A 17,501-nucleotide genomic window follows, 5' to 3' on the forward strand; every position below is an offset into this window, starting at 1 on the left:
ACACACACGCACACACACACACACACACACACACACACACACACACACACACACACACACACACACACACACACACACACACACACACACACCGGTGTAAAGCTGGGAGGCCGCATTTGAAGCCTGTCAAGGTCACACCTTGACCCTAGACCTTAGGAGTGTCTTTGAGCGACGGGAGCAGGTTCCCCAGATTCAGCTTCACCTTCTGAACAAAAGTATGTCTTGTTTGAAACAAAAGGACTTTTGGAAAGGGCCTAAAGGTGGCGCTAACCGTCAAACTACAGGGAGTGTTGTGCATTTTTTTTTTTAATCCGACAGATACCTCTCTGGACTCACTTTTTCCCGCTGAATCCGAATATATCAACGACGAGACTGTCTGACCTTGGGAAAGTGGTGAAAAAGGGCGCTAAAGTTTGTAAAAATGTCACCTTTGCATCCAAAAAGGACATATTTCCTGTGATTTTTTCCAATCAAGGGGCATGTATTCCCACTTACTTTTTCCCCCCGATTCCAACGGTGGTGGTCTTATCTCTCTACGACGTCAGGAAGTGGGTGTAAACGCCCACTTCCTGTCCCCAGCCCCCCGAAATGTTGTGGAAAACGGGACCAATTCCATTAAATCCGGCATGAAAAAGTGATTCAGAAAATGTGTTGTTTGAAAAAAATAAATAATAATTGAGCTCTAGGGGCTGAAAAAACGTGTCTCTTTTGATTTGGCGGAGAGTTAGCAGTGTCGGAGAGCTACGAAACCACTTCCATCGGATTCGGGACGCTTCAAACATTTAGAAACAGTCTTGTTTGTGAAGACAGCAATTTTTTTGAATATCTTATTGAATTTTAAAGCTGGGAGGCCGCAAATTAAAGCCTTAAATGTCAACGCTTGACCTTTGGGTCTTCCGAGTGTCTTTGAGCGTCGGGAGCGGGCTCCCTAGACTCACTTTTTCCCGCTGAATACAGCCGTGGTGGTCTCGTGTCTCTACGATGTCGGGAAGTGGGTGTACTAGCCACTTAGCCGCCAGAAATCTTCTGTAAAAAACCGAGACCATTTTCCGACTCAGAACGGCGAGGCGAACGCGCTGATATGTGTTTCCCAGCACACGGACTTACGGTTCTCTTAATTGGCTAGGGTTAGGGTTAGTTTTCAACGCGCGATAGCTCTTGAACGATACGTCCGTCAGACAAGTAATTGACGTTGGCGTTTCCAGCTTTCCGAGGCCTACGATCTGATATGTCCGCCATTGTCGTGCGACCCCCGTAGCCCCTAACCCTAACCCTAGATAACCCTAGTTTTACCTGATCGAAAGGTTTATAGGGTTACCGATGCTAAGAATGTGTTTTTGGTTGAAATGCTGAATTTAAAATTGAGTACCAGAAGCGAGCCACATATCATCGCGTTCGTCTTATCGATAGCTACGCGTGGACGCGACTAACTTTTATTTCTGACCTTTGTGGGAGGAGCTATCGCACTTTAAAGGCTACCTAGACCTATGTCCTACGTTACGTCCTACGCTGTAGAGACCTACGTCCTATGCTTCAGAGACCTACGTCCTACGTTTTAGAGACCTACGTCCTACGTTTTAGAGATCTACGTACCACGCTGTAGAGACGTACGTCCTACACTGTAGAGACGTACGTCCTACGCTTTAGAGACCTATGTCCTACGCTACGTCCTGCGTTTTAGAGATCTACGTCCTACGCTGTAGAGACGTACGTCCCACGCTGTAGAGACCTACGTCCTACGCTACGCCCTATGTTTCAGAGACCTACGTCCGTCCTACGTTACGTCCTACGCTTTAGAGACCTACGTCCTACGCTACGTCCTACGTTTTAGAGATCTACGTCCTACGCTGTAGAGACGTACGTCCTACGCTGTAGATACGTACGTCCTACGCTGTAGAGACCTACGTCCTGCGTTACCTCCCACGCTGTAGAGACCTACGTCCTACGCTGTAGAGACCTACGTCCCACGCTACGTCCTATGTTTTAGAGACCTACGTCTGTCCTACGTTACGTCCTACGCTGTAGAGACTTACGTCCTACGCTTTAGAGACCTACGTCCTACACTGTAGAGACGTACGTCCTACGCTTTAGAGACCTATGTCCTACGCTACGTCCTGCGTTTTAGAGACCTACGTCCTACGTTACGTCACACGCTGTAGAGACCTACGTCCTACGTTTTAGAGACCTACGTCCTACGTTACGTCACACGCTGTAGAGACCTACGTCCTACGTTTTAGAGACCTACGTCCTACGTTACGTCCTACGCTTTAGAGACCTACGTCTTACGTTTTAGAGACCTATGTCCTACGTTACGTCCTACGCTGTAGAGACCTACGTCTTACGTTTTAGAGACCTACGTCCTACGCTTTAGAGACCTACGTCTTACGTTTTAGAGACCTATGTCCTACGTTACGTCCTACGCTGTAGAGACCTACGTCCTACGCTTTAGAGACCTACGTCCTACGCTACGTCCTACGTTTTAGAGATCTACGTCCTACGCTGTAGAGACGTACGTCCTACGCTGTAGAGACGTACGTCCTACACTGTAGAGACGTACGTCCTACGCTTTAGAGACCTATGTCCTACGCTACGTCCTGCAATTTAGAGACCTACGTCCTACGTTACGTCACACGCTGTAGAGACCTACGTCCTACGTTTTAGAGACCTACGTCCTACGTTACGTCCTACGCTGTAGAGACCTACGTCCTACATTTTAGAGACCTACGTCCTACGTTACGTCCTACGCTTTAGAGACCTACGTCTTACGTTTTAGAGACCTATGTCCTACGTTACGTCCTACGCTGTAGAGACCTACGTCCTACGTTTTAGAGACCTACGTCCTACGTTACGTCCTACGCTTTAGAGACCTACGTCCTACGTTTTAGAGACCTATGTCCTACGTTACGTCCTACGCTGTAGAGACCTACGTCGTACGCTGTGGAGACCTACGTCCTACGCTGTAGAGACGTACGTCCTACACTGTAGAGACGTACGTCCTACGCTTTAGAGACCTATGTCCTACGCTACGTCCTGCGTTTTAGAGACCTACGTCATACGTTACGTCACACGCTGTAGAGACCTACGTCCTACGTTTTAGAGACCTACGTCCTACGTTACGTCCTATGCTTTAGAGACCTACGTCTTACGTTTTAGAGACCTATGTCCTACGTTACGTCCTACGCTGTAGAGACCTACGTCCTACATTTTAGAGACCTACGTCCTACGTTACGTCCTACGCTTTAGAGACCTACGTCTTACGTTTTAGAGACCTATGTCCTACGTTACGTCCTACGCTGTAGAGACCTACGTCCTACGTTTTAGAGACCTACGTCCTACGTTACGTCCTACGCTTTAGAGACCTACGTCCTACGTTTTAGAGACCTATGTCCTACGTTACGTCCTACGCTGTAGAGACCTACGTCGTACGCTGTGGAGACCTACGTCCTACGCTGTAGAGACCTACGTCCTACGCTACATCCTACGTTTTAGAGACCTACGTCCTACGTTACGTCACACGCTGTAGAGACCTACGTCCTACGTTTTAGAGACCTACGTCCTACGCTTTAGAGACCTACGTCCTACGCTACGTCCTACGTTTTAGAGACCTACGTCCTACGTTACGTCACACGCTGTAGAGACCTACATTTTAGAGACCTACGTCCTACGTTACGTCCTACGCTGTAGAGACCTACGTCCTACGTTTTGGAGACCTACGTCCTACGTTACGTCCTACGCTGTAGAGACCTACGTCCTACGCTTTAGAGACCTACGTCCTACGCTACGTCCTACATTTTAGAGACCTACGTCTGTCCTACGTTACGTCCTATGCTGTAGAGACCTACGTCTTACGTTTTAGAGACCTATGTCCTACGTTACGTCCTAGGCTTTAGAGACCTACGTCTTACGTTTTAGAGACCTATGTCCTACGTTACGTCCTACGCTGTAGAGACCTACGTCCTATGCTTCAGAGACCTACGTCCTACGTTTTAGAGACCTACGTCCTACGTTACGTCCTACGCTTTAGAGACCTACGTCCTAGGTTACGTCCTAAGCTTTAGAGACCTACGTCCTACGCTGTAGAGTCCTATGTCCTACGCTTGATTGTTTGTGGGTGTGGCTTGTTTGTGGGTGTGACTTTTTTGTTTGTGGGTGTGGTTTGTTTGTGGGTGTGGCTTGATTGTTTGTGGGTGTGGCTTGATTGTTTGTGGGTGTGGCTTGTTTGTGGGTGTGGTTTGTTTGTTTGTGGGTGTGGTTTGTTTGTGGGTGTGGCTTGATTGTTTGTGGGTGTGGTTTGTTTGTTTGTGGGCGTGTCTTGATTGTGGGCGTAGCATGTTTGTTTGTGGGAGTGGCTTTTTTGTGGGTGTGGCTTGATTGTTTGTGGGCGTGACTTGTTTGTTTGTGGGAGTGGCTTTGTTGTTTGTGGGTGTGGCTTGATTGTTTGTGGGAGTGGCTTGTTTGTGGGTGTGGCTTGATTGTTTGTGGGTGTGGCTTGATTGTTTGTGGGCGTGACTTGTTTGTTTGTGGGAGTGGCTTTGTTGTTTGTGGGTGTGGCATGATTGTTTGTGGGTGTGGCTTGATTGTTTGTGGGCGTGGCTTGTTTGTTTGTGGGCGTAGCATGTTTGTTTGTGGGAGTGGCTTGTTTGTGGGTGTGGCTTGATTGTTTGTGGGTGTGGCTTGATTGTTTGTGGGTGTGACTTGTTTGTGGGAATGGCTTTGTTGTTTGTGGGTGTGGCTTGTTTGTTTGTGGGCGTAGCATGTTTGTTTGTGGGAGTGGCTTGTTTGTGGGTGTGGCTTGATTGTTTGTGGGTGTGGCTTGATTGTTTGTGGGCGTGACTTGTTTGTTTGTGGGAGTGGCTTTGTTGTTTGTGGGTGTGGCTTGATTGTTTGTGGGTGTGGCTTGTTTGTTTGTGGGCGTAGCATGTTTGTTTGTGGGAGTGGCTTGTTTGTGGGTGTGGCTTGATTGTTTGTGGGTGTGGCTTGTTTGTTTGTGGGCGTAGCATGTTTGTTTGTGGGAGTGGCTTGTTTGTGGGTGTGGCTTGATTGTTTGTGGGTGTGGCTTGATTGTTTGTGGGTGTGACTTGTTTGTGGGAGTGGCTTTGTTGTTTGTGGGTGTGGTTTGTTTGTTTGTGGGCGTGTCTTGATTGTGGGCGTAGCATGTTTGTTTGTGGGAGTGGCTTGTTTGTGGGTGTGGCTTGATTGTTTGTGGGTGTGGCTTGATTGTTTGTGGGTGTGACTTGTTTGTTTGTGGGAGTGGCTTTGTTGTTTGTGGGTGTGGCTTGATTGTTTGTGGGTGTGGCTTGATTGTTTGTGGGCGTATCTTGATTGTTTGTGGGTGTGGCTTGATTGTTTGTGGGTGTGGCTTGATTGTTGGTGGGCGTGTCTTGATTGTTTGTGGGTGTGGCTTGTTTGTTTGTGGGAGTGGCTTTGTTGTTTGTGGGTGTGGCTTGATTGTTTGTGGGTGTAGCTTGATTGTTTGTGGGCGTGTCTTGATTGTTTGTGGGTGTGGCTTGATTGTTTGTGGGTGTGGCTTGTTTGTTTGTGGGCGTAGCATGTTTGTTTGTGGGAGTGGCTTGTTTGTGGGTGTGGCTTGATTGTTTGTGGGTGTGGCTTGATTGTTTGTGGGCGTGACTTGTTTGTTTGTGGGAGTGGCTTTGTTGTTTGTGGGTGTGGCTTGATTGTTTGTGGGTGTGACTTGTTTGTTTGTGGGAGTGGCTTTGTTGTTTGTGGGTGTGGCTTGTTTGTTTGTGGGCGTAGCATGTTTGTTTGTGGGAGTGGCTTGTTTGTGGGTGTGGCTTGATTGTTTGTGGGTGTGGCTTGATTGTTTGTGGGCGTGACTTGTTTGTTTGTGGGAGTGGCTTTGTTGTTTGTGGGTGTGGCTTGATTGTTTGTGGGTGTGGCTTGTTTGTTTGTGGGCGTAGCATGTTTGTTTGTGGGAGTGGCTTGTTTGTGGGTGTGGCTTGATTGTTTGTGGGTGTGGCTTGTTTGTTTGTGGGCGTAGCATGTTTGTTTGTGGGAGTGGCTTGTTTGTGGGTGTGGCTTGATTGATTGTGGGTGTGGCTTGATTGTTTGTGGGTGTGACTTGTTTGTGGGAGTGGCTTTGTTGTTTGTGGGTGTGGTTTGTTTGTTTGTGGGCGTGTCTTGATTATGGGCGTAGCATGTTTGTTTGTGGGAGTGGCTTGTTTGTGGGTGTGGCTTGATTGTTTGTGGGTGTGGCTTGATTGTTTGTGGGTGTGACTTGTTTGTTTGTGGGAGTGGCTTTGTTGTTTGTGGGTGTGGCTTGTTTGTTTGTGGGCGTAGCATGTTTGTTTGTGGGAGTGGCTTGTTTGTGGGTGTGGCTTGATTGTTTGTGGGTGTGGCTTGATTGTTTGTGGGCGTGACTTGTTTGTTTGTGGGAGTGGCTTTGTTGTTTGTGGGTGTGGCTTGATTGTTTGTGGGTGTGGCTTGTTTGTTTGTGGGCGTAGCATGTTTGTTTGTGGGAGTGGCTTGTTTGTGGGTGTGGCTTGATTGTTTGTGGGTGTGGCTTGTTTGTTTGTGGGCGTAGCATGTTTGTTTGTGGGAGTGGCTTGTTTGTGGGTGTGGCTTGCTTGATTGTGGGTGTGGCTTGATTGTTTGTGGGTGTGACTTGTTTGTGGGAGTGGCTTTGTTGTTTGTGGGTGTGGTTTGTTTGTTTGTGGGCGTGTCTTGATTATGGGCGTAGCATGTTTGTTTGTGGGAGTGGCTTGTTTGTGGGTGTGGCTTGATTGTTTGTGGGTGTGGCTTGATTGTTTGTGGGTGTGACTTGTTTGTTTGTGGGAGTGGCTTTGTTGTTTGTGGGTGTGGCTTGTTTGTTTGTGGGCGTAGCATGTTTGTTTGTGGGAGTGGCTTGTTTGTGGGTGTGGCTTGATTGTTTGTGGGTGTGGCTTGATTGTTTGTGGGCGTGACTTGTTTGTTTGTGGGAGTGGCTTTGTTGTTTGTGGGTGTGGCTTGATTGTTTGTGGGTGTGGCTTGTTTGTTTGTGGGCGTAGCATGTTTGTTTGTGGGAGTGGCTTGTTTGTGGGTGTGGCTTGATTGTTTGTGGGTGTGGCTTGTTTGTTTGTGGGCGTAGCATGTTTGTTTGTGGGAGTGGCTTGTTTGTGGGTGTGGCTTGATTGTTTGTGGGTGTGGCTTGTTTGTTTGTGGGCGTAGCATGTTTGTTTGTGGGAGTGGCTTGTTTGTGGGTGTGGCTTGATTGTTTGTGGGTGTGGCTTGATTGTTTGTGGGTGTGACTTGTTTGTGGGAGTGGCTTTGTTGTTTGTGGGTGTGGTTTGTTTGTTTGTGGGCGTGTCTTGATTGTGGGCGTAGCATGTTTGTTTGTGGGAGTGGCTTGTTTGTGGGTGTGGCTTGATTGTTTGTGGGTGTGGCTTGATTGTTTGTGGGTGTGACTTGTTTGTTTGTGGGAGTGGCTTTGTTGTTTGTGGGTGTGGCTTGATTGTTTGTGGGTGTGGCTTGATTGTTTGTGGGCGTATCTTGATTGTTTGTGGGTGTGGCTTGATTGTTTGTGGGTGTGGCTTGATTGTTGGTGGGCGTGTCTTGATTGTTTGTGGGTGTGGCTTGTTTGTTTGTGGGAGTGGCTTTGTTGTTTGTGGGTGTGGCTTGATTGTTTGTGGGTGTAGCTTGATTGTTTGTGGGCGTGTCTTGATTGTTTGTGGGTGTGGCTTGATTGTTTGTGGGTGTGGCTTGTTTGTTTGTGGGCGTAGCATGTTTGTTTGTGGGAGTGGCTTGTTTGTGGGTGTGGCTTGATTGTTTGTGGGTGTGGCTTGATTGTTTGTGGGCGTGACTTGTTTGTTTGTGGGAGTGGCTTTGTTGTTTGTGGGTGTGGCTTGATTGTTTGTGGGTGTGACTTGTTTGTTTGTGGGAGTGGCTTTGTTGTTTGTGGGTGTGGCTTGTTTGTTTGTGGGCGTAGCATGTTTGTTTGTGGGAGTGGCTTTGTTGTTTGTGGGTGTGGCTTGTTTGTTTGTGGGCGTAGCATGTTTGTTTGTGGGAGTGGCTTGTTTGTGGGTGTGGCTTGATTGTTTGTGGGTGTGGCTTGTTTGTTTGTGGGCGTAGCATGTTTGTTTGTGGGAGTGGCTTGTTTGTGGGTGTGGCTTGATTGTTTGTGGGTGTGGCTTGATTGTTTGTGGGTGTGACTTGTTTGTTTGTGGGAGTGGCTTTGTTGTTTGTGGGTGTGGCTTGTTTGTTTGTGGGCGTAGCATGTTTGTTTGTGGGAGTGGCTTGTTTGTGGGTGTGGCTTGATTGTTTGTGGGTGTGGCTTGATTGTTTGTGGGCGTGACTTGTTTGTTTGTGGGAGTGGCTTTGTTGTTTGTGGGTGTGGCTTGATTGTTTGTGGGTGTGGCTTGTTTGTTTGTGGGCGTAGCATGTTTGTTTGTGGGAGTGGCTTGTTTGTGGGTGTGGCTTGATTGTTTGTGGGTGTGGCTTGTTTGTTTGTGGGCGTAGCATGTTTGTTTGTGGGAGTGGCTTGTTTGTGGGTGTGGCTTGATTGTTTGTGGGTGTGGCTTGATTGTTTGTGGGTGTGACTTGTTTGTGGGAGTGGCTTTGTTGTTTGTGGGTGTGGTTTGTTTGTTTGTGGGCGTGTCTTGATTGTGGGCGTAGCATGTTTGTTTGTGGGAGTGGCTTGTTTGTGGGTGTGGCTTGATTGTTTGTGGGTGTGGCTTGATTGTTTGTGGGTGTAGCTTGATTGTTTGTGGGCGTGTCTTGTTTGTTTGTGGGAGTGGCTTGTTTGTGGGTGTGGCTTGATTGTTTGTGGGTGTGGCTTGATTGTTTGTGGGTGTGACTTGTTTGTTTGTGGGAGTGGCTTTGTTGTTTGTGGGTGTGGCTTGATTGTTTGTGGGTGTAGCTTGATTGTTTGTGGGCGTGTCTTGTTTGTTTGTGGGAGTGGCTTGTTTGTGGGTGTGGCTTGATTGTTTGTGGGTGTGGCTTGATTGTTTGTGGGTGTGACTTGTTTGTTTGTGGGAGTGGCTTTGTTGTTTGTGGGTGTGGCTTGATTGTTTGTGGGTGTAGCTTGATTGTTTGTGGGCGTGTCTTGTTTGTTTGTGGGAGTGGCTTGTTTGTGGGTGTGGCTTGATTGTTTGTGGGTGTGGCTTGATTGTTTGTGGGTGTGACTTGTTTGTTTGTGGGAGTGGCTTTGTTGTTTGTGGGTGTGGCTTGATTGTTTGTGGGTGTAGCTTGATTGTTTGTGGGCGTGTCTTGTTTGTTTGTGGGAGTGGCTTGTTTGTGGGTGTGGCTTGATTGTTTGTGGGTGTGGCTTGATTGTTTGTGGGTGTGACTTGTTTGTTTGTGGGAGTGGCTTTGTTGTTTGTGGGTGTGGCTTGATTGTTTGTGGGTGTAGCTTGATTGTTTGTGGGCGTGTCTTGTTTGTTTGTGGGAGTGGCTTGTTTGTGGGTGTGGCTTGATTGTTTGTGGGTGTGGCTTGATTGTTTGTGGGTGTGACTTGTTTGTTTGTGGGAGTGGCTTTGTTGTTTGTGGGTGTGGCTTGATTGTTTGTGGGTGTAGCTTGATTGTTTGTGGGTGTGGCTTGTTTGTTTGTGGGCGTAGCATGTTTGTTTGTGGGAGTGGCTTGTTTGTGGGTGTGGCTTGATTGTTTGTGGGTGTGGCTTGATTGTTTGTGGGTGTGGCTTGATTGTTTGTGGGCGTGACTTGTTTGTTTGTGGGAGTGGCTTTGTTGTTTGTGGGTGTGGCTTGATTGTTTGTGGGTGTAGCTTGATTGTTTGTGGGCGTGTCTTGATTGTTTGTGGGTGTGGCTTGATTGTTTGTGGGTGTGGCTTGTTTGTTTGTGGGCGTAGCATGTTTGTTTGTGGGAGTGGCTTGTTTGTGGGCGTGACTTGATTGTTTGTGGGAGTGGCTTTGTTGTTTGTGGGCGTGTCTTGATTGTTTGTGGGTGTGGCTTGATTGTTTGTGGGTGTGGCTTGATTGTTTGTGGGTGTAGCTTGATTGTTTGTGGGCGTGTCTTGATTGTTTGTGGGTGTGGCTTGATTGTTTGTGGGTGTGACTTGTTTGTGGGAGTGGCTTTGTTGTTTGTGGGTGTGGCTTGATTGTTTGTGGGTGTGGCTTGATTGTTTGTGGGTGTGACTTGTTTGTGGGAGTGGCTTTGTTGTTTGTGGGTGTGGCTTGTTTGTTTGTGGGTGTAGCTTGATTGTTTGTGGGCGTGTCTTGATTGTTTGTGGGTGTGGCTTAATTGTTTGTGGGTGTGGCTCTATTGTTTGCCCACAAACAAACAATCCACAAACAAGCCACACCCACAAACAAGCCACCCCCACAAACAATCAAGCCACACCCACAAACAAGCCACACCCACAATCAAGACACGCCCACAAACAAACAAACCACACCCACAAACAAACAAGCCACACCCACCCACAAACAAACAAGCCACACCCACAAACAATCAAGCCACACCCACAAACAATCAAGCCACACCCACAAACAAACAAGCCACTGCCACAAACAAGTCACACCCACAAACAATCAAGCCACACCCACAAACAATCAAGCCACACCCACAAACAACAAAGCCACTCCCACAAACAAGTCACACCCACAAACAATCAAGCCACGCCCACAAACAAACAAGCCACACCCACAAACAATAAAGCCACTCCCACAAACAATCAAGAGACGCCCACAAACAAACAAGCCACACCCACAAACAATCAAGCCACTCCCACAAACAATAAAGCCACACCCACAAACAGACAAGCCACACCCACAAACAAGCCACTCCCACAAACAAACATGCTACGCCCACAAACAAACAAGCCACACCCACAATCAAGACACGCCCACAAACAATCAAGCCACACCCACAAACAATAAAGCCACTCCCACAAACAAACAAGACACGCCCACAAACAATCAAGCCACACCCACAAACAAGTCACACCCACAAACAATCAAGCCACACCCACAAACAATCAAGCCACACCCACAAACAATCAAGACACGCCCACAAACAATCAAGCTACACCCACAAACAAACAAGCCACACCCACAAACAACAAAGCCACTCCCACAAACAAGTCACACCCACAAACAATCAAGCCACACCCACAAACAATCAAGCCACACCCACAAACAACAAAGCCACTCCCACAAACAAGTCACACCCACAAACAATCAAGCCACACCCACAAACAATCAAGACACGCCCACAAACAATCAAGCCACACCCACAAACAATCAAGCCACACCCACAAACAACAAAGCCACTCCCACAAACAAGTCACACCCACAAACAATCAAGCCACACCCACAAACAATCAAGCCACGCCCACAAACAATCAAGCCACACCCACAAACAATCAAGCCACACCCACAAACAATCAAGACACGCCCACAAACAAGCCACTCCCACAAACAAACATGCCACACCCACAAACAAGCCACTCCCACAAACAAACATGCTACGCCCACAAACAAACAAGCCACACCCACAATCAAACAAGCCACACCCACAAACAAGCCACTCCCACAAACAAACATGCTACGCCCACAAACAAACAAGCCACACCCACAATCAAGACACGCCCACAAACAATCAAGACACGCCCACAAACAATCAAGCTACACCCACAAACAAGCAAGCCACACCCACAAACAACAAAGCCACTCCCACAAACAAGTCACACCCACAAACAATCAAGCCACACCCACAAACAATCAAGCCAACCCACAAACAAGCCACTCCCACAAACAAACATGCTACGCCCACAAACAAACAAGCCACACCCACAAACAATTAAGCCACACCCACAAACAACAAAGCCACTCCCACAAACAAACAAGTCACGCCCACAAACAATCAAGCCACACCCACAAACAACAAAGCCACTCCCACAAACAAGTCACACCCACAAACAATCAAGCCACACCCACAAACAATCAAGCCACACCCACAAACAAGCCACTCCCACAAACAAACATGCTACGCCCACAAACAAACAAGCCACACCCACAAACAATCAAGCCACTCCCACAAACAATAAAGCCACACCCACAAACAGACAAGCCACACCCACAAACAAGCCACTCCCACAAACAAACATGCTACGCCCACAAACAAACAAGCCACACCCACAATCAAGACACGCCCACAAACAAACAAGCCACACCCACAAACAATAAAGCCACTCCCACAAACAACAAAGCCACTCCCACAAACAAGTCACACCCACAAACAAACAAGACACGCCCACAAACAATCAAGCCACACCCACAAACAACAAAGCCACTCCCACAAACAAGTCACACCCACAAACAATCAAGCCACACCCACAAACAATCAAGACACGCCCACAAACAATCAAGCTACACCCACAAACAAACAAGCCACACCCACAAACAATCAAGCCACACCCACAAACAACAAAGCCACTCCCACAAACAAACAAGTCACGCCCACAAACAATCAAGCCACACCCACAAACAACAAAGCCACTCCCACAAACAAGTCACACCCACAAACAATCAAGCCACACCCACAAACAATAAAGCCACTCCCACAAACAAACAAGACACGCCCACAAACAATCAAGCCACACCCACAAACAACAAAGCCACTCCCACAAACAAGTCACACCCACAAACAATCAAGCCACACCCACAAACAATCAAGCCACACCCACAAACAATCAAGACACGCCCACAAACAATCAAGCTACACCCACAAACAATCAAGCCACACCCACAATCAAAACACGCCCACAAACAATCAAGCCACACCCACAATCAATCAAGCCACACCCACAAACAAACAAGCCACACCCACAAACAAGCCACACCCACAAACAATCAAGCCACACCCACAAACAATCAAGCCACACCCACAAACAAACAAGCCACACCGACAAACAAGCCACACCCACAAACAATCAAGCCACACCCACAAACAATCAAGCCACACCCACAATCAATCAAGCCACACCCACAATCAAAACACGCCCACAAACAATCAAGCCACACCCACAATCAATCAAGCCACACCCACAAACAAACAAGCCACACCGACAAACAAGCCACACCCACAAACAATCAAGCCACACCCACAAACAATCAAGCCACACCCACAAACAAACAAGCCACACCCACCATCAAAACACGCCCACAAACAATCAAGCCACACCCACAATCAATCAAGCCACACCCACAATCAATCAAGCCACACCCACAATCAATCAAGCCACACCCACAAACAATCAAGCCACACCCACAAACAATCAAGCCACGCCCACAAAAAACAAACCACACCCACAAACAATCAAGCCACACCCACAATCAAAACACGCCCACAAACAATCAAGCCACACCCACAATCAATCAAGCCACACCCACAAACAAACAAGCCACACCCACAATCAAGCCACACCCACAAACAATCAAGCCATGCCCACAAAAAAACAAACCACACCCACAAACAATCAAGCCACACCCACAATCAAAACACGCCCACAAACAATCAAGCCACACCCACAATCAATCAAGCCACACCCACAAACAAACAAGCCACACCCACAAACAAGCCACACCCACAAACAATCAAGCCACACCCACAAACAATCAAGCCACACCCACACACAATCAAGCCACACCCACAATCAATCAAGCCACACCCACAAACAAACAAGCCACACCCACAAACAAGCCACACCCACAAACAATCAAGCCACACCCACAAACAATCAAGCCACACCCACAATCAAAACACGCCCACAAACAATCAAGCCACACCCACAAACAAACAAGCCACACCCACAAACAATCAAGCAACACCCACAAACAATCAAGCCACACCCACAAACAAACAAGCCACACCAGCAATCAATCAAGCCACACCCACAAACAAACAAGCCACACCCACAAACAAGCCACACCAACAAACAAACAAGCCACACCCACAAACAAACAAGCCACACCCACAAACAAACAAGCCACACCCACAATCAAAACACGCCCACAATCAATCAAAACACGCCCACAATCAATCAAGCCACACCCACAAACAAACAAACCACACCCACAAACAATCAAGCCACACCCACAAACAAACAAGCCACGCCCACAATCAAGCCACACCCACAAACAAGCCACACCCACAATCAAGCCACACCCACAAACAAGCCACACCCGCAATTAAGCCACACCCACAAACAATCAAGCCACACCCACAAACAAGCCACACCCACAAACAAGACCCGCCCACAAACAAACAAACCACGCCCAGAAACAATCAAGCCACACCCACAAACAAACAAGCCACTCCCACAAACAATCAAGCCACACCCACAAAAAAAACCACACCCACAAACAAACAAACCACACCCAAAAACAATCAAGCCACACCCACAAACAAGCCACGCTACACCCACAAACAAACAAACCACACCCACAAACAATCAAGCCACACCCACAAACAAACAAGCCACACCCACAAACAATATTTTATTTATTTATTTATTTATTTATTTATTTATTTATTTATTTATTTGTTTATTTGTTTATTTGTTTATTCATTTATTCATTTATTTAAATTCATTCATTCATTCATTAATTATTTATTTATTCTTTCATTCTTTCTTTCTTTCTTTATTCATTCATTCATTCATTCTTTAATTCATTCTTTATTTATTCTTTCTTTCTTTCTTTCTTTCTTTCTTTCTTTCTTTCTTTCTTCATTCATTCATTCATTCATTATTTATTATTTTTCTTTCTTTCTTTCTTTCTTTCTTTCTTTCTTTCTGTCTTTATTTATTCATTTATTTATTTATTTATTTATTCATTTATTCATTTATTCATTTATTCATTTATTTAAATTCATTCATTCATTCATTCATTCATTATTTATTTATTCTTTCATTCATTCTTTCTTTCTTTCTTTCTTTCTTTCTTTCTTTCTTTCTTTCTTTCTTTCTTTCTTCATTCATTCATTCATTCATTATTTATTATTTTTCTTTCTTTCTTTCTTTCTTTCTTTCTGTCTTTATTTATTCATTTATTTATTTATTTATTTATTCATTTATTCATTTATTCATTTATTCATTTATTCATTTATTCATTTATTCATTTATTTAAATTCATTCATTCATTCATTATTTATTTATTTATTCTTTCATTCTTTCTTTCTTTCTTTCTTTCTTTCTTTCTTTCTTTCTTTCTTCATTCATTCATTCATTCATTCATTATTTATTTATTATTTATCTTTCTTTCTTTCTTTCTTTCTTTCTTTCTTTCTGTCTTTTTTTTTCATTTATTTATTTATTTATTTATTCATTTATTCATTTATTTAAATTCATTCATTCATTCATTCATTCATTCATTATTTATTTATTCTTTCATTCTTTCTTTATTTCTTCATTTCTTCATTTATTCATTTATTCATTTATTCTTTCTTTCTTTCTTTCTTTCTTTCTTTATTTCTTTATTTCTTTATTTATTTATTCATTCATTCATTCATTCATTCATTCATTCATTCATTCATTCATTCATTCATTATTTATTATTTTTCTTTCTTTCTTTCTTTCTTTCTTTCTTTCTTTCTTTCTGTCTTTATTTATTCATTTATTTATTTATTTATTTATTCATTTATTCATTTATTCATTTATTCATTTATTCATTTATTTAAATTCATTCATTCATTCATTCATTCATTCATTATTTATTTATTCTTTCATTCTTTCTTTCTTTCTTTCTTTATTTATTCATTTATTCATTTATTCATTTTTTCATTTATTCTTTCTTTCTTTCTTTCTTTCTTTCTTTCTTTCTTTCTTTCTTTCTTCATTCATTCATTCATTCATTCATTCATTATTTATTATTTTTCTTTCTTTCTTTCTTTCTTTCTTTCTTTCTGTCTTTATTTATTCATTTATTTATTTATTCATTTATTCATTTATTCATTTATTCATTTATTTAAATTCATTTATTTAAATTCATTTATTTAAATTCATTTATTTAAATTCATTTATTTAAATTCATTCATTCATTATTTATTTATTCTTTCATTCTTTCATTCTTTCTTTATTTATTCATTTATTCATTTATTCATTTATTCATTTATTCATTTTTTCATTTATTCTTTCTTTCTTTCTTTCTTTCTTTCTTTCTTTCTTTCTTTCTGTCTTTATTTATTCATTTATTTATTTATTTATTCATTTATTCATTTATTCATTTATTCATTTATTCATTTATTCATTTATTCATTTATTCATTTATTTAAATTCATTCATTCATTCATTCATTCATTATTTATTTATTCTTTCATTCTTTCTTTCTTTCTTTCTTTCTTTCTTTCTTTCTTTCTTCATTCATTCATTCATTCATTCATTCATTCATTCTTTATTTATTTATTTATTTATTTATTCATTTATTCATTTATTCATTTACTCATTTATTTAAATTCATTCATTCATTCATTCATTATTTATTTATTCTTTCATTCATTCTTTCTTTCTTTCTTTCTTTCTTTCTTTCTTTCTTTCTTTCTTTCTTCATTCATTCATTCATTCATTCATTATTTATTATTTTTCTTTCTTTCTTTCTTTCTTTCTTTCTTTCTGTCTTTATTTATTCATTTATTTATTTATTTATTTATTCATTTATTCATTTATTCATTTATTCATTTATTCATTTATTTAAAATTTCTTTCTTTCTTTCTTTCTTTCTTTCTTTCTGTCTTTATTTATTTATTTATTTATTTATTCATTTATTCATTTATTCATTTATTCATTTATTCATTTATTCATTTATTCATTTATTCATTTATTCATTTATTTAAATTCATTTATTTAAATTCATTTATTTAAATTCATTCAATCATTCATTAATTCATTATTTATTTATTCTTTCATTCTTTCTTTCTTTCTTTCTTTCTTTTTTTATTCATTTATTTATTTATTCATTTATTCATTTATTCATTTATTCATTTATTCATTTATTCATTTATTCATTTATTCATTTATTCATTTTTTCATTTATTCTTTCTTTCTTTCTTTCTTTCTTTCTTTCTGTCTTTATTTATTTATTTATTTATTTATTTATTTATTCATTTATTCATTTATTCATTTATTCATTTATTCATTTATTCATTTATTCATTTATTTAAATTCATTTATTTAAATTCATTCAATCATTCATTAATTCATTATTTATTTATTCTTTCATTCTTTCTTTCTTTCTTTCTTTCTTTATTTATTCATTTATTCATTTATTCATTTATTCATTTATTCATTTATTCATTTATTCATTTATTCATTTATTCATTTTTTCATTTTTTCATTTATTCTTTCTTTCTTTCTTTCTTTCTTTCTGTCTTTATTTATTCATTTATTTATTTATTTATTCATTTATTCATTTATTCATTTATTCATTTATTTAAATTCATTCATTCATTCATTCATTCATTATTTATTTATTCTTTCATTCTTTCTTTCTTTCTTTCTTTCTTTCTTTCTTTCTTTCTTTCTTTCTTTCTTTCTGTCTTTATTTATTCATTTATT

Source organism: Protomyctophum bolini (genome assembly GCF_963924005.1).
Source record: "Protomyctophum bolini genome assembly, chromosome: 14".
NCBI classification, from domain to species: domain Eukaryota; kingdom Metazoa; phylum Chordata; class Actinopteri; order Myctophiformes; family Myctophidae; genus Protomyctophum; species Protomyctophum bolini.